A 26,606-nucleotide genomic window follows, 5' to 3' on the forward strand; every position below is an offset into this window, starting at 1 on the left:
ACAAGCCTGGAAATCAAGAAACAATCATTATGAGGATTCCGTGAGGGGAAAAAAGGATGCCAAACCCCCATAGTACTGAAGTGTCAGTTGCCTTAATCACATATGTTTCCTTTTCTCAAGGTTCCACTACTATTATACTTGAGGTTTGTGCCTACTCTTCTCACAGATGCCATGTGTATTCCTAGGAGAGTATGCCTAGGTTTGGGGGTAGCTAGGTGGTAAAGTGAATAGAATTCTGAGCCTGGAGTCAGGAAGACCAGAATTCAAATCCAACCTCAGACACTTAGTTGCGCAACCCTGGGCAAGTCACTTAATGTTGTTTGCCTCAGTTTCCGCATCTATAAAATGAGCTAGAGAAGGAAACAACTCCAGTATCTTTACCAAGAAAATCCCAAATGAGGTCACAGAGAGTGGGACACAACTGAGACCAGTGAACCATAAAAATGCCCTAGGTTTACATGAGAGAATGATTTTTAGCTCTTGTTCTTAATATATCATCTTAGGAAATGCCTTTGGTTTGAACTAATTGTGTAGGAACCCAGAAACACAAACTATACTTTTGAACCTGAGGTAATAATCATCCCTGGAGAAGCTAATGTGTAACCTGTAAAATGGAGAATGTAGTTGAGAAGGAATGTTGCTGGTATGATAGTTATTTATGTTATTTATTTATATTTGTAGTATCTATAGGAAATGGCAAACCACCCCAATATCTTTGCCAAGAAAACTTCAAGTGGAGGTCATGAAGGGTCAGACATAACTAAACAACAACAAAGTTGTTTAATTAACATTTGCTTAATAAGTACTTCTTAAATAAATGAATGAATAGATGAATGGATGGACAGATGTGAATGTATAAGTAAGCATCAATACTGAAGGATTGTTTTTGGATTCCTAAGCAGGGAAAGCAGAAGTATGCTAAATGTTACCTGTCCCTGGATCCTTCAGTCATACTAAAGTGCAGATCCTGCACAGTGACTGGCATATAGTCGGCACTTAATAAATGTTGATTGATCCTGGGTAATGAAGCTTACCTCCATTTCATGCCAGAGGCACTGGAGTTGTAAGGCATTTTCTCATTCCAATTCAGATAGTAGGCCTTGGAAAGTGGTCACTGAGGCAGAAGCTAAGCAATTCAAAAGAAATCTTGACCTAAATGCCTTTGCCAGATGGTTGGCTGGCTGATTGGTGAGGTTCAGTTGGGGAAACATAAACCCATTCATTAGGGTTTATGCTTCATTTTGTTTTTTTTGTTGTTGTTTTTTTTTTGTTGTTGTTGTTGTTTTTTTGCGGGGCAATGGGGGTTAAGTGACTTGCCCAGGGTCACACAGCTAGTTAAGTGTCAAGTGTCTGAGGCCGGATTTGAACTCAGGTACTCCTGAATCCAGGGCCGGTGCTTTATCCACTGCGCCATCTAGCCGCCCCCTCATTTTGTTTTTAAGGCAAATATTTATTCAATTCTAAATCATAGTGGACATTTTTATTCATGAAACTAATGAAATTAAAACCAAACTTACTTTTAAAATACAAACTTTAAAAATGAGTGATAAAATAACTTTTATGAGATGTCAGGAGGGCATGCTCTGTCCTGTGAATTCAACCTACTTAAAAAAAAAAAAGAATGGAAATAGCCTTTGACCATGGAGTTATCTTGCAAAAGATCTCCCTGACTTCCCTGCAGAAAAAAAAAAAATGGAACAGTTGCAATTCAGTAAAAAAAACAGCAGATGGCAACACAGCAGAGAAGACATCTCACTGATGATCGCAGAAGCTCACACAGTTTAGAGGAAAGCTAGTAGATGACATCTTCAGAATAAAAGATACCAAGAGAAATTATTTCATGGCTGCTTTGGAGCCAGAAAAGTTCCCTAGGCTGTGTCATGTGGCTTAGTGGATAGAGTGGATAGTGGACTGGAGACAGGAAGAAATGAGTTCAAATCTAGCCTGAGACACTTACTAGCAATGTAACCTTGGGCAAGTCACTTAACCATTATTTGTCTCCTCAAGTGTAAAATGAAGAAAATAATACCCACCTCCAAGGGTTGTTGGTGAGGATTAAATGAGATATTTGCAAAGTGTTTATAGTAGGTGCTATTTAAGTGCTATGTGTTTATGGTTATTATTATTTTCCTTGCTATTCTATTTTAATTACATATTCCTTTAGTTTTGAATTAATATGTTCTCTGGTTTGATCTAGTAAAAGTAAACCCTCAGTCGGGGCTCATGAGCTTTGTTTTCAGTGGTTGCTGATCTATATCATGCCTTAAACCTTGATGTAGCTTTCAGGGCCCCATATTTGAAGAGGTATTAGATACTTTTAGAAAGTTGGAAGATCCTTGGATTAAGCTCAGTTCCACATATGGTGCCCTGTAGATGCTGGGTCCTGTAGCCATCTCTTGTGCCATCTAGATGTGAGTATCAGATCTAAGAAATGGACCTAGAAAGAAAACAAGCAGAAAACTCAACATCTGGAAACATAAAGAACTAATGAGATATGGCTTATGATTATAAGCAGCTGATGAAAATGCTTTCTGCCCCCAGCATCTACCTGTGCCTTTCCAGCATGCCTTCTAGCAAAAGCCAGCTAAAGGTGGTAATGTTGGTTCACTTCAATGCATTTTCCAGATTGGTTCAGTGTTGGATCTATGATTAGGGATTTATCCCAGGTGTATTGCACCTGTAGCAAACCCATGAGTGTGGGTACCAACCTTCTTAACACACTTTGTAATCACATTCTATCTCCATTAGATTCTTGAATACCTAGGTTTTGTAATGCTGTTGCATGGTTACATGGAGGGATACAGTAGAGGCACTCTGAATGTCAAGTGCTGCTCACAAGAGGCATAGAATAGACACCATCTCCCTGGAGTTTGTGTGACCCAGTGCATCTAACACAGAACTATTACAGTTGTCCCAGTCACTGCTATATCTATTGTCTATTTTGATCTGGAAGGGAACCTAGAATTCACTTAATTCAACCCTTTGATTTACAGGGGGAAAATCTGAGACCCACAGAGTTAGTAAGAAACTTATCTAACATCACACAGGTAACAGCCCAACAAGCATTTATTTAGTGCCTAGAGTGTACCAGCGACTGTGCTGTACACAGGGGATACAAAGAAAGGCAAAAAACAAAAACAGAAAACAGAAACAAAACCCCTAGTCTTTATATTTCAATAAAGGAGATAGCATGTAAATAACTAGGTGCATGCAAAAATATGCACATAGTTATTGAGTTGTGTCTGACTCTTTGTGACCCCATTTGGGGTTTTCTTGGCAAAGATACTAGAGTGGTATGCCATTTTCCTTCTCATTTTACAAATGAGGAAACCGAGGCAAACAGGGTTAAGTGACTTGTCTAGAGTGTCTGAATCCAGATTTGAACTCAGGAAGATGATGAGTCTTCCTGACTCCAGGCCCAGGACTCTTATCTGCTTTGCCAGCTAGCTCCCCCATGTACAGTAGGTGACAGTAATGTAAAAGGGGAAGGCTGGGGTGGGGGTGGAATTGGGAAAGGCCAAAAAGTTGGTATTTGAGCTGAGTCTTGAAGTGAGGGAGACAAAGAGGCAGAGGTGAGTAATTAAAGTATTGCAGGTATGTGAAACAGTCTGTGCAAAAGAGATGGAGTGTTCAAAGAAGTGAAAATAAGCCAATGGAGCTTAATCCTAAAAAGTAGCAGAGCTGGGATTGAACCTGCTATACTCTGCCTCCAAAATTAATACTTTTTCCACTAGTGTTACCTCTACAAAAGAAGCCCAGGACCAGCCAGGTACTGACCCAGGAGATCCAAAGCTAGGGACACCTTGAGGAATCTAAGGGGGAAGGGGCAGAGGGGGATATTTTTGCTAGTTTTGATTAATGCTCTTTTCCCGCAGCTGTAAATGTACTGCTTATCACATGGTTTTTGCAGTAGAGGGGAGGGGTCCCTCTGGTGACTGTCTCTGGGTTGGAATAGGAAATAGCAACTTTGCTTGGATATATCCCCAGAGGCATTCCTCACCTAGCTAAACTATTCTAGTATTACAGCATTGCCCTGAGGATGCACCTGGGGAGGTTTGGTTTTAAAGCTGGGAATCTCATTTGTCTCCTTTGCTATATTCCCAGAGGTCCACTGGTTGGGGGTGAAGGGGAGATAATTCCTCAGAAGTTTACTCATATTTCTGAAGCCTAAAGCCATTTTCTTCCTTAAACCGTTTAGAATTGTAGTGATAGGGTAAGCAACCTGACTTTAGAGAGAAGGCCACACAATGACTGTAATGTAAGAGATCCCAGAAAAAGGATAGGCAACTTCGTCACAAAAGTCTGGGTTCAAAAAAACAAAAGAAGCAACAAACAGGAAACTGAAAGAGTGGAATTATAATGACCTAGCTTAACCCAAAAGAAGAAATGAGGAAATACACCTCCCCTTCTTAGCAATCCTTTCAGGGACTTTGGGTGTGAGACTTGCTTTCCCCCACCCCCGCCCCCAGCAGCCCCTCGCTTCTTTGTTTTTGGTGTGTGTGGTTTTTTAAAAAATTCTTTGTTACAAAGAATGGCTCTCTGGGTAAGGAAGGGAATTGTTTAGAAAGGAAAGTGATGTGCAAGTAAAGCTATCAATATTTGTATTTTTAAAAACGAAAGCTCTGGATTCGGAGGATTGTGCTTTATGCAACGAGAAGCCATTCAGTAAAATATACAAGACTGATACCTGCAGTAATATATACCATGAAACACAAAGCTCAGAGGCAGGTGTGTGGTTGAGCCGTGCCCGCGCCCTTCCCCCATCCCCAATACTTTTCTTTCCCTTTCCTTTTGCCATTAGTTTAAGAAAAAGAAATGCACACGTTTAATACACTGAGGTCTTTATTTGTGCTGTTAAAGTCAGCGTTACACATTCTGGTGGACAGCAACCCTAGGGGCGCCATTTTCAAAACTTAACCTGTGCCAGGAGGAAACCGTTACCAATTAAGGTTTTTAGGAAGCATAAGACCTACAGCAGGAGATTTCTACTTTGTGTGCATTGTAGTAGACGTGTGTGCACTCCACTCGATCACTAAGCTCCTGAAAACTGCCCGCTACAGGGAGGAGAGGGCCCTGGAAACAGCGAGAGTACCAGACCGGAGGGGAAGCTTGCGGGGAGTTCAGCTGGGGAGCCGCCAGCCTCGCCAAGGTCTGGGGCTGAGCAACCGGGAGAATCCCCCGGCTCGTTAGTGCCATTGTTCAAGTTCCACTGGGGCCCTCGGCGGGCTCCGGAGCGGGATCAGGGGTGGGAGGGGAGCGGTGGGCCTCCTTTGGGGTCCCCGCCCCTCTTCTCTTCCCGGAGTTCTCTAGGGAGATCCGCCAGCCCAGGGCTTTGTGAAGTGTCTTTGGTCACTATGGAAACCAAAAGGGAACGAGTGAAGAGGGGCGTGGGCTGTGCAGTCGGTTCCTCCTGCGGCTCTCACTTGTCTTCTTTCCCGGCTCTGTAGCAAAGCCTGACGGGAGTCGTAGTCCGAAGCCCCCCCCGCCTTGAGGACTAAAGGATTGGAAGAGGGATGCTCCCTATCTGCCTACTCCTAAGCTAGGAGCCTTGGCTGTGGGGTGCAGACGGGGGGAGGCGGAGCCAAGCGCTCAGTGATTGGTTGAGGCTGATCCCTCAGTGCCCTCTCCCCCACCCTCATCCTCCGGTCCCCCTCTCGCATTACTCTCCCCCCACCCTAACTGCTCCTCCCTCTACCCCCGCCCCACTCCGTCTCCCATCCCCAAGCTCTAGGTTAGTGTGTTGGGGGTTACCTAACGCAGTGCGCGGCCACGGCGGAGCCGGATCGCCACGGTAGCGGTAGCAGCAGCGGCAGTAGCCGCCTTCCCCACTCCGAGCATCCACGTCCCCAGCCCAGCAGCGGCACTGAGGGAGATCACAGCTACGGGAGGACGGAGGAGTCCGCAGGAGCTTACAGCGGCGGCAGCCAGCCAGAGTGGGTGATGGCATAGTGGGCAGTGGGCTTTTCCCCGAGTGACAGCGGCAGCGTCATCTGCCCTCTTATTACCTCGGTGAAGCCTTACAAAAGGGCGTGGGAGGGATGGGGAGGAAATAATCCCCGAACGCACCAGGAGGGAGGTAATTCCCCCCATCCCGACTCCTAAAGGGGGCGGAGGAGGTAGGGTGGGAGTATGTATTACACCCCCCCCCCGCCCCCGACCCCAGCACGGCCACCACCCTCGCACACACGCACTAGAGGCGGGAGCCCGGAGGTCAGAGGGCCTGGTCTGGGTGGCCTCTGGTAGGGCTTCTGAGGATGAGAGGGGTGGTGCAGGAGGAGAACGGGATGCAGCGGAAGCTGTTGTTGCATTGGGAGTCGGGGGAGAGCGTGAGGAATGAGATTAAGGAGGGCAATCTGTATTGAGATGCTGATGGTGGGTTGCTGCAGGCTGAGCCGGCCTGGCCCCGGGGTGCATGAGCCCCCCTCTGGTCCCTTCCCCTTCCAGGCGCTGCGAGGTCTCTGGTCCACATCCCCCGTGCCCCTCGACCTGATTGTGGCCCCAAGAATCGGGATTTTAGCTATGGGTTGACTGCTATTCTTTCCCAACCTAGTCCCCGCTCTGCGACAGGGAGAGGGCGCGGCACCACCACATGCCTCCGCCACCTGCCCAGGGCCACAAAGAGACCACCTCGCCACAGCTAAGCTCTAAGGGCAAGGAAGATGCCTGGACTTATTATTAAGCTCTCCGAGCCTTTCAGGCAACCTGGCTCTAAAAAAAAGGCGAAAGTTCCCCCTTGCAAGCTTTGGGGAGCGAGATGGGTATGGAGCCTTTAGGCTGGGCTCTTGAATGAGAATGGGGGTGGAAGGGCGGGGTGGGGAGTGTTGTTAAAAAAGGCAGGGAGCTTGGATTTCTGGGGAGAGGAAGGGTGGAGGCAGGAGACTGGGTGGGGTGAGTTGTGCTTTGGGTTGCGAGCTGGGAAAAAAAGACCTCCGAAGTGGGTGTTCGGGTGTACGATTTGATGTGCAAAATCAAGGGTGTGTGGATATGCAAAATCTGGGGGCTGGGAAGAGGTCTCTGAGCGGGGCGAGACTCTAAACTAGATTTTAGGGAGACTCTGGGGGCTGGAGAAAGGTAAGAGTAAAATATGAGCCAGATGGAGCTTTGTTTCAAAGCTTGAGATTGGGGGAGGGAGATTGGCCACACATTTGGGGATAACCCAACGGATCTCCAACCCACCCACCTTTTCCGCTTTTGAAGCTCGGAGGCTCTCAGACCAGCAGAACGTACTGGCTTGAGAATGTCCTAAGATGTTTTCCCCCAGTTGGTGAAATGTGAAAACATTACTGAAATCGTTCGGATTAATTATAAGTTGGGAAAGAATACCCTCCTTCCCCCCATCCCACGCCCCGAAAAAAAAAAAGGGGGGGAGGCCAATTCCTACCTTATTGGTCAAGAATGATTTTTATTGAAGATATTATTGAACAGTAAGGTCAAATACTAAAATATGGCTTTATTTTGCCGAATGTCCTGCCAATGTTTGCCAGTGTCAGACAGACCCTCGTCTTCCCCCTTGAGACGAAACTTGGGGGTGAATCCTGTCTGGTGTGTGTGGCGAGTTGGATGCGCTGCTCCAGCCTGCCCGAATTACAGATCTGGGCTACTTGCGCTGTCCCCACCCCCTAGTGCTTCTGGTGCTTTCAGTCTGTGGACAGTCTACCTAGCTCTGTGGAGTTAGTATCAGAAATGTGGTGAGGCGTTCGAGTCGTAGCCAAGTATGTCTTCTTTGGGAGCCTTTAATATGCCAAACCCTATTCTTATGGTCTCTTTTGCCTAAAAGACGGGGCTTTGTCTCTCGAGGAGTCTGGTATGACTGCTTACACGTGCGTGTGTAAAAGGAAGTCGTCATGGTTGGGGATGCTTCTGGTGAAATTTGGAACAAGACTCCTCTAAAAAGCAGCCCAGAGTAGAGCTGATTCTCATTTCTCAGTAGCATAACGGGGAAGAGGGATGGGCCTCGGGTCTGTTGCCAAATGACCACACCCAGTCTGTCGGTTCCGATCTCTTGTATTGTCTCCCGACCTAATTTAGGACGTGGATGCCCTGGTGGGGGAAAGGAGATTTTTTTTTTTTATTGAAGCACAAAATAATCAGGAATGTGGCAGGGTCCCTCTCTAATTCATTACCTTTTAGGTTGATCCATCAGTGTTGTCAGCGCTGCAATTAAAATTCATGATGGTTGTCAGAGCTACAATTGAAATTCTTCTTTTAGCTGTAACTTGACATGTATGATCATGGATATAGGGAGCCCCAGGGACGACCAGTTAGTCCAAACTCCTCATTTTACAAATGAGGAAACTGAGACCCAGAGAGTTTAAATGACTTGCCCAAGGTCACACAAGCAGCAAGGTGACAAAAAGTAGAATTTTGAGCCCATGTGCTTTGACTCCAAATCTATTGACACCATATGTGCCTATCTTTTTGTTTTTGTTGCTTAGAAGATGTTTAGCAAATAACAAAATTAGAGATGATGCTTATTTAAAACTAATAAATAAGCATCCATCCATGGAAGTTTTCTATTATGTGCCAAGCACTGTGGAAGCATTGATTTTTTTTTAATGAAAGTTTGGCAGTTTGTTTCCAAGATACTTTTAGGAGAATAAGAACTGAACCAGAGCTTGACAGAGACAGTACTAATAATGTGACTTAATCATGCTCCAAAAGAAAATGCTAATTAATTTTAAGTTTGTCTTTCCATTAACAAATGAAATTTTCCTCTTCCTTCTCTTCAGGCCATCACTCAGAGTATGAATTTCCCTTTTTAATTTTTGAAAATTCCTGAATTTAACATAAAAACAAATAAAAGGACATTTCTATATATAGTAGAACAAAAATCTGATCATGTATGAAGCTGCATTGTCTCTATTATGCACAGTTCCCTTTTTTAATATTAAGTACAACCTGTTAGTTTTTAAACACTGCCCCTGTTTGTACTTCATTCTGGCCTTTCTCCTGTTTCTTCCCTGTATTTTGAAAAAGATGCCTCAGTGAGCTTCTTTTGAGTACATAATTTCCAAGATTTTTTACTTGGTTACCACATTTTAATAAGAAACAAATAAATGCTGGAGAACTTAACTGCTTCCCCAGGCAGCTTTTGAGCAGAATAAGACTTATTGGCTGGGCCAAAGTGTGTTTCCTGCAAAAGTAGCAATGGATTTTTTTACTTCATGGGTAGGAATGAATTTAGGATTTGAAAAATACTTAAGGATTTGACTTTTAATCTCCCAGAATCTTGGTTTAGGACTGACTATAATAGTATTAATCATCTGAGCTTTTTAACCAAATATAAAATATGTAAGAAGAGGGCAGCCAGAGTTAGCATTTTAAATACACAGCAAACCTAGAGTAAAAATCTTGGAAAAATCATAAGAAGCTCAATAATTAGAAACAAATCCAAACGTTTGACATTGAGATTTCATTATCTTATTTTGTAGATGGATAGGTTTTCAGCTATCACATGGAGGAATGGTTAAAATGAACTTTGTCTTTTAGAATAGTATCATTTTTGTAATGTCTATGCCTCTTTTTTAGGTATTTTTCAGCTCTTAATTTCTTCCACTAATTGTATACTTTACAAGCATCTCCCTGATTCTCAATCCTGGATGCACCTTGAGAGTTGGTTAAAGAGTTTAAAGGATATTTAGTCTGGAGAAGAGAAACTGGTGGGGTGAGGGACAGGGTCACAGGAGACAGGGAAGGGGGGTGTGAAACATAACTACCTTCAAGTATTTGAAGACTGTCACATGGAAGGAAGGCTTTAACTTGGTTTTCTGACACCAGAGGGCAGAACTAGGAGCTATAAGTAGACGTTTCAAAGATCTAATTATTTAGATTTGATGTAAGAAAAAACTCCCTAAATTTTAGAGGTACCCAAAGTGGAATGACCCTTCCCATTCCTAGAAATCTTCAAGGCACTGTCTTTTTGCCCACTTGCCAGGGGATGGTGGTAGACAGGATTCTTAACCAGGAACAGACTGAACTACATCAGGGCTTCTTAAACTTTTCCACTTGTGACCCCCTTTTCACCCAAGAAATTTTTCACAACCCCCACATTCAGTTATCCATTCCCTATGGGTCTCAACCTATAGTTTAAGAAGCTAGGCGGCCTAGATAGTGTCTAGGTCAGGGCTTATTAAACTTTTTTTGTGTGTGTGAGGCAGTTGGGGTTAAGTGACTTCCTAGAGTCACACAGCTAGTAGGTGTCAAGTGTCTGAGACTGGATTTGAACTCAGGTCCTCCTGACTCCCAGGCCAGTGCTCTATCCACTGCACCACCTAGATGCCCCCCCCCTTTTTTGTGAGGCAATTGGGGTTAAGTGACTTGCCCAGGGTCACACAGCTAGTAAGTGTTAAGTGTCTGAGGTCGGATTCAAACCCAGGTCCTCCTGACTCTTGGGCCGGTTCTCTATCCACTGCCACCTAGCTGCCCCTAGGGCTTATTAACCCCTTTTAGCTCATGAAATTTTTACTCAACCCCAGTATACGGGTACCTAAAATTGATATACAAATCAAACCTTTACTGCCAATTTTTTTTCAGCCCTCATATTCAGTTACCCGACCCCATGTGGATCTCCACCCACAGTTTAAAAAGCTTTCCTCTAGGTCACATCCCATGATGAGAGTGGGTGATTTCTTCCCTTTTGTGGGTGGCAGTGTTGAGAGTAATTCCCTTCCAGCCAGACCCCACTATGCTTAAATATTGTGGCTACTTGGGTCAGCTGCATGTCCACTCCCAGGGGTTCATGAACCCAAAAAGATAAGGAATAGCGGGAGGCTAGGTGGCACAGTGGATAGAGCACTGGCCCTGGAGTCAGGAGGACCTGAGTTCAAATCTGACCTCAGACACTTACTCAGCTGTGTGACCCTGGGCAAGTCACTTAACCCCAATTGCCTTCACTAAAAAAAAAAGATAAGGAATAAAGGTCTGTATGAGCACAGCAGTTATGGCCCATAGGTATTCCAAAAGATCATTTTAGGTCCTCCAGCACATGTATAGGGGAATTCTGTACCCATGCCAAGCATATGGGTAGAACCCTTCATGCAGCCTATCGGCATAGCTCCTTGCAAATATCTACCTTATTCTCCTTGCTGTGTTATAGGAGTATTATGGGCCCCAGTTACCCCAGAAGTTGTCTGGGGAGGTCAAGGAGACTTTTTTCTTGAAACCCCAGGAGTTTTCCCTTGAGATCAAGAACCTTCCCCTTGAGCTCAACCAAAAGACAGACACACACCAAAAGAGATACGCAGCACGAGATAAAACGGAGCTAGGCCCCAGGACCACCACCCTGCATTCCAGTCCTCTTCACCCTCTCCATGCTGTAATCCTGTTAGTCGTTAGCTGCCACCAGAGAAGGGACAAAGAAACCGCCCACCAGCAGACTGCTCGCTACCCACCGGGAGGACAGAGTTACCGCCCATCGCCAGATTGCCCACAACCCTTCATTAAACTACCCCAACCCACCACCCAAGAAGGGGACATTTTACCCCTGCGCCATCTATAAAAGGGTGTCCCCCATTCTATTGGGGAGGAAAGTGTTTAAACCTTCCTCCTGGCCAAGAGTTCTCGTTGTACCCCAATAAGCCTGTTTCTTTATTCCTAAATAGACTGCCTGCGTGTAATTCTTTACAAAGGAATTCTAAGACCCATGTGCTTTCCTCCATATCATTCTGGCACCCAGAAGGGTAGCAGCTGGATTTCAGTTTCTTAACTCTTGTTAGATTTCTGATATCAAAAGTAAGTTAGGATTGATTTCACATTCTAACGGCTTTTATTAGGAAATACAAGAAGATAAATCATAAATTCATGTTTGTGCTTATTGAATTGATTTGAAAGGCAACATGCTCCGTTAGAAAGACAATGGATTTGGAGTTGGGACCTGAGTTCAAATTCTACTCTGTCACTTAGTACCTGTGTGAACTTGGGCAAATCACTTCTTTGCTCTGGTTATTGGTTTCATTATCTGTAAATGGGGTGGGTTGGATTGGTTTCCAAGATCTCTTCCAGCTCTAAATCCATATATATTTATATGGAAAGGCAGTAAGGGTGTTATGTGAGAGTGTTCAACATGATCTCAGAAAGACCTGGGCTCTAAGTCCTGCCTGGACACTTAAACTGTGTGACCCTGAGGATGTCATAGAAATCTCGATTCAGGTAGCTTCTGGAATTTAGTTTCTAAGTCATAAACAGGTTACAATTTTTGTTGGGGAAAAGAGTTCTCGCCACCATGAAGTTCTCTAATGACAAATCACTGATGCATAGGATGGGCTATTGGAATTAAAACTGTACTAGGTGCTTATGTTAAATGCATCAGTGTTCAGGAGGGAGTTAATTCATACATGTCTTCAAGAGCCTGATTTATTAAATTTTAGTAGAAACATTTCAGAATATTGTTGAAAATGCTACAAAACAGGGCTTGAGATATTGTTTTGTTGATTAGATCTAAGAAAATAATGGAATAATGTTAATGCAGATACACTTAAAAATGTGTCGGGAGTAGATATTTCTACACACACACACACACACACAGCAGCAGCAGCAGCAGCTAGTCATTAAACATTTACCACCGGACCTCTGGCTAGATACTTTCTTACCCTCAAGACATGTACATTCAGTTAGAAATTAGATAATATCTGGAAAGTGCTTTGCTAGTTTTAAAGTGCTTTATTAACATTAGCCTATTGTTGTTGTTACAAAAGACATTCAGGGGGCAGCTAGGTGTCGAAGTGCATAAAGCACCGCACTGGATTCAGGAGTTCCTGAGTTCAAAGTCCGCCTCAGACACACTTGACATTTAATGGCTGTGTGACCTTGGGCAAGTCACTTAACCCCCCATTGCCCCGCAAAAAAAAAAAAAAAGCCCTTCAGGCCATGTTGAAAAGCTCACATAATATTGAAAGGATATTTTGATCAGGTAACACTTGTGAGCTGGGTTTATGGTACCTCTGAGAGTCCTCAGATGGGATTCCTGTGGAAACTTTGGACTTCTGGTTTCTCAAAGTTAAGTTTCATTCAAGACCAGATACCACCCAGGCCAAGGACCAAAAGAGTAAAATTCAACAGAGAAACAACCTAAGTGGTTATCGTGAAGCTGGAGGCTGTGAGGCAGCACCTGGTCTCACTTGCCAATGTGGTGCTGGTGGGAGACCAATCATGCCATGCTTGTGGAGTAGCTTTATTAGATGGATGACTGCAGCCTATATGGAACGGAAGGTCCTGAAGAGCAAGGCCTGTTTCATTTATGTCTGTGTGTCTCCAGAATCGATGCCTGGTACATAGTAAGTGTGGAATAAATATTTGTTGATTAATTTGACTGGTGGGGAGCCTGGGTAGGAATCTATCCCCCAAACATTGAATTACATATTTAAATGTTGAGAGTGGATTAATATGTAGAATGAGACACCTTTTGGGACTTGACCAATAAGAATTTGTTTTGCCTGGCAGTACTTACTTGTTACAAAAGTTTTGTTTTTCTTTGGGAGGGACAATGAGGGGGGTGAGGAAGTGGGAAAGGGAATAGGAGATTAGAGGAGAAAAACAAATGCCTGATAATTGAAAAAAAAAAAGGACTTAAAATGTTTGAAGGGAAGCAATGGGGGAGGGCAATGAGGGTTAAGGGACTTGCCCAGGGTCACACAGCTAGTAAGTGTCAAGTATCTGAGGTTGAATTTGAACTCAGGTCCTCCTGAATCCAGGGCCAGTGCTTTATCCACTACACCATTTAGCTGCCCCAAAATTAGTCTTTACAAATGCAGCAGCAGAATATATGTGATATTCTGAGTTGCAGACCTCCCTATATTTACTAAATTGAGATAAAAGGAGAGAATGTAAATAGGGTCATGGCATAAGGTTTAGCATGAATTCATAGGATCCTATGAATTCAATCTTAAGAGATTTCAGAGGTCTGCCTTCCAGCCCAACCTTTGCTTGAGCAGTAACCTTACCCCTTCCAAAGAGCATCATGGCTAGGCAAGAATCCCAGAGAACTCCAGTAAAGGGAATTAACTCGGCAGCCTCCTGAAGCACAGGCCTAGTACCTGGCAGCTACCAACAGTTAGGAAGCCCCCCTCATAGATTAGGCTTAGTCATACATATGGGGCCTTCTAGAACTAGGTTTTGTGAGCCATCCCTTGGGCTGTATAGATGCAAGCATCTGATCCAAGAAATGGGCCTTGAGAGGAAACAAAGGAAACTCAAAATTGGAAACATAAGGAATGAAAAAGATACTGTCACCATGAACAGTTGCTGAAAAGGGTTTCTTGGCTCCAGAGGCTACCTGCTCCTTCCCAGGAGCCCTTCGGCAAAAAAGCATAAAGAACTAGCTAAATCTGGTGAAATTGGGTTTACCTCAATGCATTTTCCAGGTGAGTTTAGTGTTGGGAATTGTTCAGGAATTTGTTCAGGGATTCCCCCAATTGTATTGCACCTGTAGCAAACCCAGGAGTGTGGGTACCTACCATAACACTTTGTAATCACACTCCATCCTCAGAAGATTCTTGAGTACCTCCTGAGCACAGACCCCAGCCCCTACCAGCTACATTGTTTAGGAAAGTGCTCAGGGCTGCTTCTCTGAAATTTCCTTCCATGGCTCCCTGGTTCTGCTCCTCCAGAACCAAGGAAAAAAAGTTTAATATGCATACTGTTAAAATGCAATATGCATATTGCTAGCATGAAGAAAATAGACTCACTTTTGAATTTGCTTTCACCTTGTCTCCTAGGTATAATTTTGTTCCTACTCCTGCACACTTGGGTATATTTCCTCCATTTAGGCATCTATCCGTTTATCTTTTTTTTTGTAGGCAATTCTAGAATTTTCACATCCCACAGTGGATTATCTAGGGCATTTTTTTTTTTGCATTTTCTTTATTGTATTGCCTGCTTTTTGATCATTTCTCTTATGAGTTCTCAACCAGACTTGGGGAAAGAAAAAAAAACAATAAGAGGAAATACTACCCGGACATTTACTATGTTGTACTGATCTAACAAATGTTTTTTGGTGTCAGAAGTTAAAATTATCACCTTGAATTAAATTTTGGGAATATGTCACTCTTATTTCCTTGATTTAGGAAGCATTGTGCCCCAGAGGAAAGAATTCTGTCTCTGAAATCAAAAGACCACAGTTTTAAATTCCACCTCTGACATTTATGACTCTGGGCAAAATCATTTATTTCTTTGGCTCAGTTTCCTCATATGTAAAATGAGACGATTGTTTAGGTAGGCCTCTGAAGTCTTTCTAGGTCTGAATCTGTGATTCTGTGAGTCGTATAATCTGTGATTCTCCTATACCCCCTAATATTAATCATTGAGAATTAAATATACCTAATAGTTGTTGTTGTTCAGTGGTGTCCAACTCTCATGACTCCATTTGGGGTTTTCTTGGCAAAGATACTGGAAGTGGTTTGCCACTTCCTTCTTTAACTCATTTACAGATGGAAAACTGAAACAAACAGGGTGAAGTGATTTGCCCAGGATCACACAGCTAGTGAATGTCTGAGGTTGGATTTGAACTCAGATCCTCCTGACTCCAGAGCCAGCACTCTATCCACTACACCACCTAGTTGCCCCCTTTTTGTTTTTTATGGAAGCAATTAGCAAATCTCTTAATCTTTTCTGTTGCCCCTGGCCACTTCTCTAAATTACTGAGGAGTTGTTGATGTGTATTTGTAGAGGAAGTTTCCATACCTGCAGATACCTACACAAAAGAAATCCATAGTCTGGACACCACCTCCTCCTCCAAAGAAAGACAGCTTTAAGAAAATCGCCTCTTTTCCTCTAATTCTATATAGAATAGACCCTTTCCTCTTTTTTCTTTTTCTGTAATTAAATGTTTGGGGTGTTTTTCCAACTTTACACCTCAAGCCTTGGAGAGAGAGCTCTGTTATAATTAGCATCCTCACAAATAAGGGTAGACCAGAAAATAAAGGAGAATTTTCTACTTGTGAACTTCCTCTTTGGGCAATCTTTAAGCAAACCAACCACACAGTAGAAGGAACATTGACTGGTTTGGGGGTCAAAGAACCTGGTTTCAAATCCTGCCTCCACCATTTAATACCTGTGTGATTTTGAACAGTTCACAACCTCATAGGGCCTCATTTTCCTCATTTATAGACTGAGAATGTTCAAGTAGCTGACCTCTGATGTCACTTCTAGCTCAAATCTATGGTCAGCTAATAGGAAATAATACAGATGCAGGTTTCTCTCTTTTTTTTTCTTCTTAAATTTAGGGCATAGTTAAATATGTGTCATAAGTCAGGGAAAACAATATTGAACTTTCCAAGACTTGCCAAGCAATTCTTTCTGATTGAATCTGTCCACATTTCGACCTAGACACCCCAGAATTGTTTTTGTCTTTTGAGATTTAGTATCTGTAAGAGAATGGTAACAGAAGAATAATTAGTTTAAATGTGTGATTGAGTAGGCGAGTTCCACGGAAACAAACTTGTTCCTTTGGAATTTTTCCGAGTTTAAATTAAAAAAGGTGAAGTCTTGATTTTATTATAAGGAAATTTTTGATAATTATTTAGTAAATAAGATGAATATGAATCAGGATCCTTTGCTCTAGAAAATATATTTCTTGTGGAGATAGACGTTTCAGGTTTCAAGGTCTATGACTTAGTAGTTGTAGCAGAAAAAAAACCACTGTACTCAGTCACTAAAATCTGCCTTCATATCCTGCTTTAGTAACAGAGCTATGTGACTCTAGGCAGGTCACTTAACTTCTTTAATCTCAGTTTCCTCATCTGTAAAATGAAGGGTTGGACAAGATGGCTTCTGAGGTCCTTCCTGACTCTAAATCCATGATCTTATTTTGACTTAGATTCAAATCCCACATATGCCATTTACTAGCTACATGACACCTTGGCAAGTCAACCTTGCTGACACTCTCAGTTTTCTCATCTGTACAATGGGGGTAGAAAACTAGCACCTGATTTACTAGGTTGTTGTGAGAATCAAATGAAATAATGTGTGACGTGCTGAACAAGAATTAAGTACTATATAAATATAAACTATTATTACTGTCACATAGTACTTAGTGTTTTAATATGAAATTCATCAGAACTCCAGTTTGTAGCATAAAATTAGTTTATTTCACACCTGGCAACTTTTTAGAAAGTTGACTCAGCTACAAAATACTTTGTGTCTCATAATTCCCTATCCCACACTACTCAATTTTGTATGTGTCATCTCAATTGCTCAATCCATAGAAACACAAACCCTCTCATCAAATCCATGTGAACTTCCATCCAGGCTCTAACACATGGGCACAAAAATACAAAAACCAGTTTCTCCGTTTCTCAATTAACCCTGATTAGAACTTGTTGGGAGCAATGAGGAAGCCCCCGTGAAAGCAGAAGCAATAATAATGATGGTAACAGATTGTATTTATATAGTACTTTAAGATAGCAAAGCACTTTTACCCACATACATTGTTTCATTTGGTGCAGATAATTATCCATCCAGGTTTTCCTAAGGAGGAAACTTAGGGGGATGTTCTGGAGAGAGCTCTGCATTTGTATGCAAATGCAAATACTAGCGCAACAATTTGCAGCTTGTGTGACCTTGGGCAGTTCTCATTACTTTCTGGAACTTATTTTCTTCAACTTTATAATAAGAGTTTGGAGTTGATGGTTCCTAAGGTGCAGTAGTGTGCTGGTAAATGATTGATAACTAGATTTCCAGGGAGAAAAAAGTGTGCGAAATAATCAACAAAATAATCAAGCAGACCGTGGTTGGTAGGATTTGCCTATTTCCAAGTTGCAAATGCATAAATTGAAAATTTAACAATCAGCTTTCATGAGCTCACATGAGCTGGCTCTAGCAGACGCCTCTGAAGGTCCCTTCCACTATGAACCTCTGAGTCTCAGCCAGAAGAGGTGATTTATCCAAGGTTATATAAGTTCTAAATGACAGAGCGCAGACTCAAACCCAGGGCTCCTGACTCTGAGGTTAACATTCTTTCCATTCTACTTATGCCTCCCTATTCCCTCAAGCACCCATTTTTTTTTCTTTTTTTGAGGCAATGGGGTTTAAGTGAATTCCCCAGGGTCACACAGCTAGTAAGTGTATGAGGTCAAATTTGAACTCAAATCCTCCTGACTCCAGGCCTGGTGCTCTATCCACTGCACCCCTAGCTGCCCCTCAATCACTCACTCTTTTTTGTTTGTTTGTTTAGTGAGGCAATTGGGGTTAAGTGACTTGACCAGGGTCACACAGCTAGTAAGTGTTAAGTGTCTGAGGCCGGATTTGAACTCAGGTCCTCCTGACTCCAGGGCCAGTGCTCTATCCACTGCGCCACCTAGCTGCCCCATAATCACTCACTCTTAAAAGACTTTGGAAGAAAGTCAGAAAGTAGTTATTTTTTATTTTTAAAAAATCATCATCATCATTTTGCTGGGCAATGTGGGCTGACACAGCTAGTTAAGTGTCAAATGTCTGAGATCATATTTGAATTCGGGTCCTCCTGAATCCAGGGCCGGTTCTTTATCCACTGGGCCACCTAGCTTCCCAGAGCATCAGAAAGTAGTTATGGTCAAGTGCTCCATTTCCCCCTCCCCTTTATTTAGACACTGCTATTAGAATCACTTATATGGCTCACCACTCACAGTATCTTTGGCCTCTGAGAACTTGGCTACATTGACTCAAGGAGGGGGCATCTTTGTAAAAGCCTAGAATAGTACATCCCCCTCCCCAAGTCTTGTCACCCATGGTCATTCACTGTGATGGTATTATTATTATTACTTATTGTTATTTTAGGGGAAGCATTACTATGATTTTATTAATATAAAGGAATGAGGAACTCCTTCCACCAATATAGATAGCCCTCCATCTCTGCAATTTATATTCTTAGCTGCCTGGAACACTGAGAAGTTGGGCCTCTCCCTGGGTCACATAGCTAGTTTTTATCAGAGGTAGGACTTGAACCCATCTCTCCCAGATACCAAGGCTGGCTCTTTCTCCACCACGTCATGCTACTTCTATTAAATGTTATTTCCAAGGTTCTTCTGTCCCCAGTATCAAACAGAAAAAGAGAATTTGTATTTTGTTAGTGGAAAATTGTGATGAATGAAAATATTCTGAATTTATCCAGTTAAATAATATAGTATTCTTTAACAGTCCAAATATATTAAGAAACTAGGAAATACATGCGCCTCTCAGGCTTAAGCCTAACATGGATGTCAAGGATTTTAGAAGGTATTTTCTAGCACCTGGTTGGTGGAAGACCTGAATTCAAATCCTGCCTCAGACACATGATGGCTGTGTGATCCTGGGCAAGTCAATTAACCTTTCTCAGCCTCAGTTTCCTCAAATGTAAAATGAGGAGAATAATAACACTTCCCTCACAAGGATGTGATTAACTCAAATGAGTTAATTTGTTAAAGTGCTTTGCAAACCTTAAAATGCTATATAAATATTAGTTTATATACACCTCAGTTGTTTAAAATAAAATATGGAAATCCTCATCTATTCTCCCTCCTCCCCACTCCAGCTTCTAGCACAGTACCTTGCATGTAGTAGCTACTCGGTAAATACTTGTTGAATGAATAATTTGGGAATTTTTAAAGATTTGTATTGTATAATCTTCCTACTACTCAGATCATTGGTTCCTTTTGAAAAATTAAAAATCAGTTACCCCAACTCGGGTGTAAGAAAGACTGAATGCTCTTGGGGGAGGGCAGGGATGGGAATTTCTGTATTTTCAATCTTGCATTGTAACTTTTTTTCCCCTTCCATCTGCCCTTTTTCACCAGAAAGTTTCCTGTGACTGTCACTGCCTTGACTTCTCATGAATGCTTGTTTCATAAACATTCTCTGTGCACCAAGAGACAATCCCAGTATCTTTGTGTGCACCTCAGTTTCCATTTTCAAACAGCTTCTTTGTTTAACTTCAGACCCTCTATGGGCTTGCTCCAGCCTTTTAAATCTTGACTCTCTGTACTCCCTTCCATTGTCTGCTACAGGCCTTCTCTTTGTCTCTCTGTATGGTGAAGTCACACTGTTGATGCTGAGGCCTCCTCCTTTATTGCTCCATTTGTAACTGTATTCTTCCATCATTGATCCGAGCTGTATTTTTCAGGTTTAAAATCCCTTTGGAAGCTTGAATTTTTCCATCCAATCTCCTGTCCTCTCCTTTTTTAATGCTTCTTTAAAGTCTCTTCAGATTTATTCAAATTAGTTTGCTATTTTTGACATGTCTGTATAAAAAGCTGTTAAGAACATGGATGCAAAAGTATGCAATATGGTGATTATATGATTATTTCCTAAGTACCTAAAAGCTATAATATACTTGCTAGAGATTGATCAGAGATTGCTTTCAACCCATTTAATGCCTTAGCAAAAAAGTGTTAATTCAAGCTCTTTCTATACAAATCCACAGTAGCTTATCAGTTTGGTGAAAAAAAAAAAATTGTCAAGTTGGTTATTTCGTGTTGGGGTTAACAAAACAACTGATTGGTTGACTGAAAATGGCCAGTTGTCAATGGATTGTTCTGCCTTCTGTCTCTCAATGGAGCTCTTTCTGACCTTTTGTTTGGAGAGAAAAGAAGATGAGGCATTGTAACTCCTGGGGCATGAAGCAAAAGATTTTTCTAGCTACCTCCTGGTAGCCTTGGGAAACACTGGAAAGTGATTTTCATTCTATAAACTATTTTGTATTTCTTTTTGACAGGCAAAATGACAGTTTTGAGTTTTAATTGCATTCTTTGCCTTAACATTTCCCAATTTTTAAAAGTGCCAATTTGGGATAGCAATTAAACTTCTTTATCTTGAAGCTACGATTACAAGATGAGAGGCAGCATGGGTAAATGTATGGAAGGCTGGCCTTGCAGTCAGTCTTGGGTTCAAATTTGCCTCTAGTATATATGTACTGTGACCATGGGTAGGCCACCTAATGTCTCAGTGGCCCAGGCAACTCTGTAAGTTTATAGAATAGTTGCCAACATTGAAAGTGGCAGAAGGAATTACCAACCTCCCCCTACCCCCAAAGAGTTCACACAGAGAAAAAAATCAAAGGTCCAAATGTTATTTCTCCCCACCTCCAAAATTACTATAGATACCACACTTTTTTGGGGTTGGGGAAATTGCAAAGTGGACTTAAAATTTAAAAAAATAAAACTATAACAGACTAAAAACAGTTTAGTTTCGTTTACAATAATAATACATACTGCCTTTTTACATGATTTTAAAACTGCAAAAATCTTTGAGATTTGATCTCAAAAGAATTTCCATGACTAAAGAAAATAAATTAAGGAAGTATTAAGATCTGTGTGATCCAGCCATGAGATTGTAGGCTTCTGGCAAATCCATCTTTTCACAAATACTTTGCTTTAAAATGTCAAGTTTGTTGTTATTATAACTATGCCCAGGGGATAATTTAGTATGGTGACTTAAGACCACGATTGTCAGCCATTTTGTCATTAGGCATAGGAAGGAGGTCTACACCTGCTGGTTTAAATGTTTCCTCTTACAGTAAGTTCTTTGAAGGCCAACAGTTTAATTCTTTTTCTTGGTGTCCCCAGCATACAAAGCCTAGCACATTGCCTGGCACATCATAGGTGCTTAATCAACTTTTGTTGATTTGAATTGAACATGGACCATACACAATACACTAAAGTTTATAAGAAGAATATTTTTGTTTCCTTAGTAACATAGTTACTTGCCATCTTTTACATCTGTGTCCATGTACATAAGTGAGTAAGATAGATGCTTAACGTGTTTTTGGTTATAGATTTTGCTACCTGACGGCTATTTTCAACGCTTAGCCAAGCAGGTGGTGAATAGTATAGTAAAATTTAGAACAGTCCAGTAGAGCATATTATAGTATAGATATACATAATAGTGTATGTATATATACACACTATATATACATACATACACATACATACCCTATATATGTATATATAGTAGAGAGAGAGAGAGAAAGGGACAGCATGGCATAGATAGAGGGCCAACCTTGGAATCAGAAAGACTTCTCCCCGGCATATATTGGCTGTGTGAGCAAATCACTCAAACTTCCAATATGCTGGGGATCTCTCACTGAAAGAGACTGTCATTTAGAGCCTGACTCCAGCCTACTTTCTCAGACTTGCTCTACACCAGCAACAATAGCTAACAGCACTTTATACTTTTTATCTCACTTGATCCTCACAACAACTCTGGGAAGTAGGTGCTAGTATTATTCCCATTTTAGAGATGAGGAAACTGAAAGAGAGGTTAAGTGACTTGTCCAGGGTCACACAGCTAGGAAGGGTCTGAGGTTGAAACTAGACTCGGGTCTTCCTGACTCCAGGCCCAGTATTCTATGCACCTTGGTGCTACCTACTGTCAAACTAAATCCATTTCTAACCTAGAACCCTAACTCAAACCCTACCCTAAACTTTACACTGCAGCCAGACTTGAGACACAACATTCCATCCAGCTCAAGCCTGCAATGTATGTATCCCCTTTATCACCTTCCCTCTTAGAATCTCTGGTTTCATTCATTGTTGAATCAGGACTCTTCTGTGAGGTTTTCTTGGCAAAGATACAGGAATGGTTTGCCATTTCCTTCTCCAGCTCATTTTACAGATAAGGAAGCTGAGGCAAACAGGATTAAGTGACTTGCCTAGGGTCACATAGTAAGTGTCTGAGGCTGAACTTGAACTTTGAATTTGAATTTGAAGATAAGTCTTCCTGATTCCAGGCATAGCACTCAATCCACTGCACCACCTAGCTGCCCAGTTTCATTCAGGCTTCCTTTAAATGCCTCCCCTCTCCCCCCCCCAAAAAAAACCTGGTGTTTATTTTTCCTCTGTTTTGTATATTCTTATGCACACATGTTGTTTCCCTAGATGAAATATAAACTCCTTTAGGGTAGGAATTTGTAATGGGGGGAAATGGGGTACAGGTTGGGTAGGGGATGGGGTTCTTAGGAATTCCTCTTTAAAGAATTACACCCTCTTGCACACAAAAGTAGTTAGAATAAGGTGATAGTTTATTTAGGAGCAAGGGAAGGGAAGGGGAGGGGGAGGGAAACCATGAAAGAAATCCTTGGACTTTTCATGGGGAGATTGGCATAAAGCACATGGCTCAGAGGTACCAAATCTTGAACAGGAGACTGGAAGGTACTTTTATAGAGGACTGATGGGGGTGGACCATCTGCCTGTGAAAAGTTCCTTTAGTGAGGGAGGACCATCCCCCACTGGTGGTAAGCTGGGGGAATTGGGTGAGGGGTGGAGGACCATCCCCCACTGGTAGTGAGGGGTGGCTTCAGAACACAAAGGCTGCAGCCACACCCAAATTTATCTCCCCAGGGTAAGGGAGACCACAATGAAGGGTAGGAATCCAAAACTAGCTCAGTCTGATTTGGTTCAGTTTATCTCTCTAGGCCTTATCTGTCTGGTTTAGTTTCTCAAGGAGAAGCTTCCTTGATGTGCCCCAGAGAACTTCTGGGGTGCTCTACACCCCATGACAAATTGTTTCAATTTTATCTTCAATTTTATCCCCAGTGCCTGGCATTAATGAACACTTGTTGATTGATTGGTGGAGGGAACTTCTCCAACTTGAATTGCCACACTGATGAAATCACAGATGTGGACCAAAAAAAAAAAGTATATATCATTTTATAATTAGTCAATTAGCACTTATTAAGTGTGCTATTTACCAGGCACTGTGCTAAATGCTTTTGTACTTTTGACATAGGCTGATAAGTTCACTGTAGTTTTGTAACTGTTAAAACCTTTCTTCCATGTATGATATTTTTTCCTCTGCCGGATCTCAGGTTTCTTGAGGATGGTAATTTGTTTTGTTTTGTTTTGTTTGGTTGGTTTTGTGTTTTTTTTTTGGCAGGGCAATGGGGGTTAAGTGACTTGCCCAGGGTCACACAGCTAGTAAGTGTCAAGTGTTTGAGGCAGGATTTGAACTCAGGTACTCCTGAATCCAGGGCCAGCACTTTAACCACTGTGCCATCTAGCTGCCCCCAGAGGATGGTAATTGTAACATAAGTAAATATTCTACAAATGCTTGCTGACTGATTGACTGGAAGAAGTATCACACCATCACTAAAGAGCAGGTACATGGTGCTCTGGAATAGTCAGAGAACAGGGAAATAAATCCAGAGCTGAAAGGGACCTTCAGGGTCATCTAATCCTGGACCCTTTATTTTACAGATGAGGAAACTGAGGGCCAAGGAGGTTAGGTAACTTGCCCAAAGTGGCACAGATGGTAGTAAGGCTGCATGAGCCCTTGTTATCTGGACCCTAGGTACTTTCCATGCAAGGCTGATGTAATCAAAAGGGTTTTATAGGAAGCAGGATTAAAATGGAACTCAGTATCAATGATCAATCTCTGGAATTCTTGAGGAATTGGAAGTCATTTGAAGGTTGGTCCCTATTTGCTTTGTCTCTGTATAATATGTTTGATTATCCCCCAGGCATGGAATAAGATAGGATTCAAAAGCTGTGATCACTAGATCAGATGATATTGGTAGCCCCCCACTGTGACTGTGGAACCATGATCGCTGTTTAGGAATGTTGACATTCTTTGCCACTGGTTAGTTTCTGTTCCTAAATGCATACACTCAGAAATGAAAGGGATTTAATAAGGTACAGAGCAACAGCCTGGGGCAAATGAAAAAGACTGAATGTGTAATAGCTTAAGAAAAAAACCCATAAGGTAAAAGAATGGAATAATAACCTTTTTTTTTTCTGTGTTTACAGACCTTGCTTTCCCTTCTCTCACTAATTGTTTTTGTTCAGATTAAAAAAAAACAACACCAGTATATGAAACTTAGGAAAATGGAACGGACTAGCTAGGCAATCTAATACTACACTCCCAATTCCAAATGCAGAAAGTCAGTAATGAATCTCTGCCAGTGTTCGACTCATCTGGTCAAAAACATGATGCCATTTTTAATCACTTCCTTTCCAAGACTATTTCTAGTCTTAATAAATATGAGCGATGACACTTACTCCAGGATTTAGTTCAGATTTTCTTTTTTCCACCTTCCCCCTGTTAATCGCTGTTTGATCTTCTGTGTGACTGAGAGCTGGCACCCTATGGGCACAGGGTGTGGGAGGGGGAGAGAAGGGGGGAAGAGAATCCTCCTTTGTCCTTCCTTGCATATTCTTTCCTTCTCTGGGTTTTTGCTTGGATGGGGCCAGGATTAGTTGATTTCCTCTAAGAGCATTGTTCCTGGCTTTAGGTAGTGGCTTAGAAAAGGCTTCTGAAGAGTCAGGTTGGGTTTTTTGACTGGTTTTCTGAGGACCCAGAGAGAGAAGGAGTTTGAAAGAGTTGGCAGGGAGGAAAACCAGAGAGGGAGATGCATTGAGGGATTTCCTGCAAGGACTTAGAGAACTCAGAAGTGGATGACATAGCTCATCTGCCCACATGGCTCATCTTTAGTTTCTGAACTGCTTCTGAAATGTTATAGGCACCCTTGCTCCATGAGTTCCTCCAACACCCTTCAATCTGGTCCTTGTATTTCTCTTTCCAGGTTGTAGCCTGAGACAATAGCCTCAGTTATACTGTGAGAGTTATATCCTTGGTAGAGAGAACAAGGGGCCGTAGGATCATAGAGTGACAGCTGAAAGAGACCTTAGAGGTCATCTCATGTAGGACCATTTCCTTATTTTACAGATGAGGAAACCAAGGGCCAGAGGTCACATAGGTAGTAAGTGGCAGAACTGGATTTCAAACCGATGTCCTCGGACTCTAAAACCCAAAGCAACTGGACCACATTTCCTTCCAGAGAGGGAGGAATAGAGGGGGAAACTGGCTCTCCTGCTCCCTCAACTGCTTAATTTTCCTGAAAGATACAAAGACAATTTGATCTTTATATACTTGACCAATCCCAGGGCCCATCTTGAACCCTGAGCCTGGCCCCTCCCTACTTTGTTCCCTCCCTAGCCTCATTGTACAGTGCAAAGATTGCTGGGTTTGAAGTCAAAAGACCTTGGTTCAAATCTGGATTCTCTCACATATTACCTGTGTGACCTTGGTCAAGTCACTTAACCTCTATAGGCCTCTTTCTCTTCATCCTGTAAAATGAGAGGACTGCCTTAGATGACCTGTAAGGTCCTTTCCAACACTAAATCTATTATCCAGACCTTCTCTTTGTGCCTGTCCTGATCCAGGTACAAATATTACTGGCATTACCTGCTTCACAGGGTTGTTGGAAGAAAGGTGTTTTTGAAAACCTTAAAGTGCAACAGAAATGTGAGCAATGAGATGATGGTGATGGTGGTGGTGGTGACAGCAGCAGGGGTGGTGGCACTCATCCAAGCTTCTGACTTCCACCTTCAACTTTCTTCCACCTTCTATATCTAACATCAGCTTTTGTTAGCTACTTGGTCAGAAAGATAAACAACTCTTGGGTTTAGGTGCTTATTGTAACCAATTCCAGAGATATGCATTTAAGTGTCTTCAATCTGCAAAATACTACCATAGGCTCATTAGGTGATATAGAGATGAGCATTTTTGAGGGCATCCTTAGGTACAATAAGAAGTTTATAGTGTACAAAAGGAGCTAAGCCACAGACTGTCATTCCCTTGTTTAGCAAGTTCCAGAGACTCCCTGTAGCATACAACACAGACTCTTCTTTTCTTTTTGTTTTTGTTTTTTCTTTCTTTTTTTCTTT

At 42.2% G+C, this 26,606-nt stretch overlaps 1 protein-coding gene across 2 annotated transcripts in view; it reads left to right on the forward strand.

The window, feature by feature from the left end:
* The first annotated feature begins 5,663 nt into the window (after positions 1 to 5,663).
* Positions 5,664 to 26,606, forward strand: part of DPYSL5 (dihydropyrimidinase like 5) — a 149,141-nt gene continuing 128,198 nt past the window's right edge. Inside the window, exon 1 of one of the 2 annotated variants that reach the window (XM_043986523.1) lies at positions 5,664 to 5,933. The gene's annotated coding sequence lies outside the window, so the exon portion shown is untranslated. The remainder of the gene's footprint in view (positions 5,934 to 26,606) is intronic. The other variant, XM_043986522.1, reaches the window with a different exon arrangement.

Source organism: Dromiciops gliroides, chromosome 2 (assembly GCF_019393635.1).
Source record: "Dromiciops gliroides isolate mDroGli1 chromosome 2, mDroGli1.pri, whole genome shotgun sequence".
Lineage (NCBI taxonomy): Eukaryota > Metazoa > Chordata > Mammalia > Microbiotheria > Microbiotheriidae > Dromiciops > Dromiciops gliroides.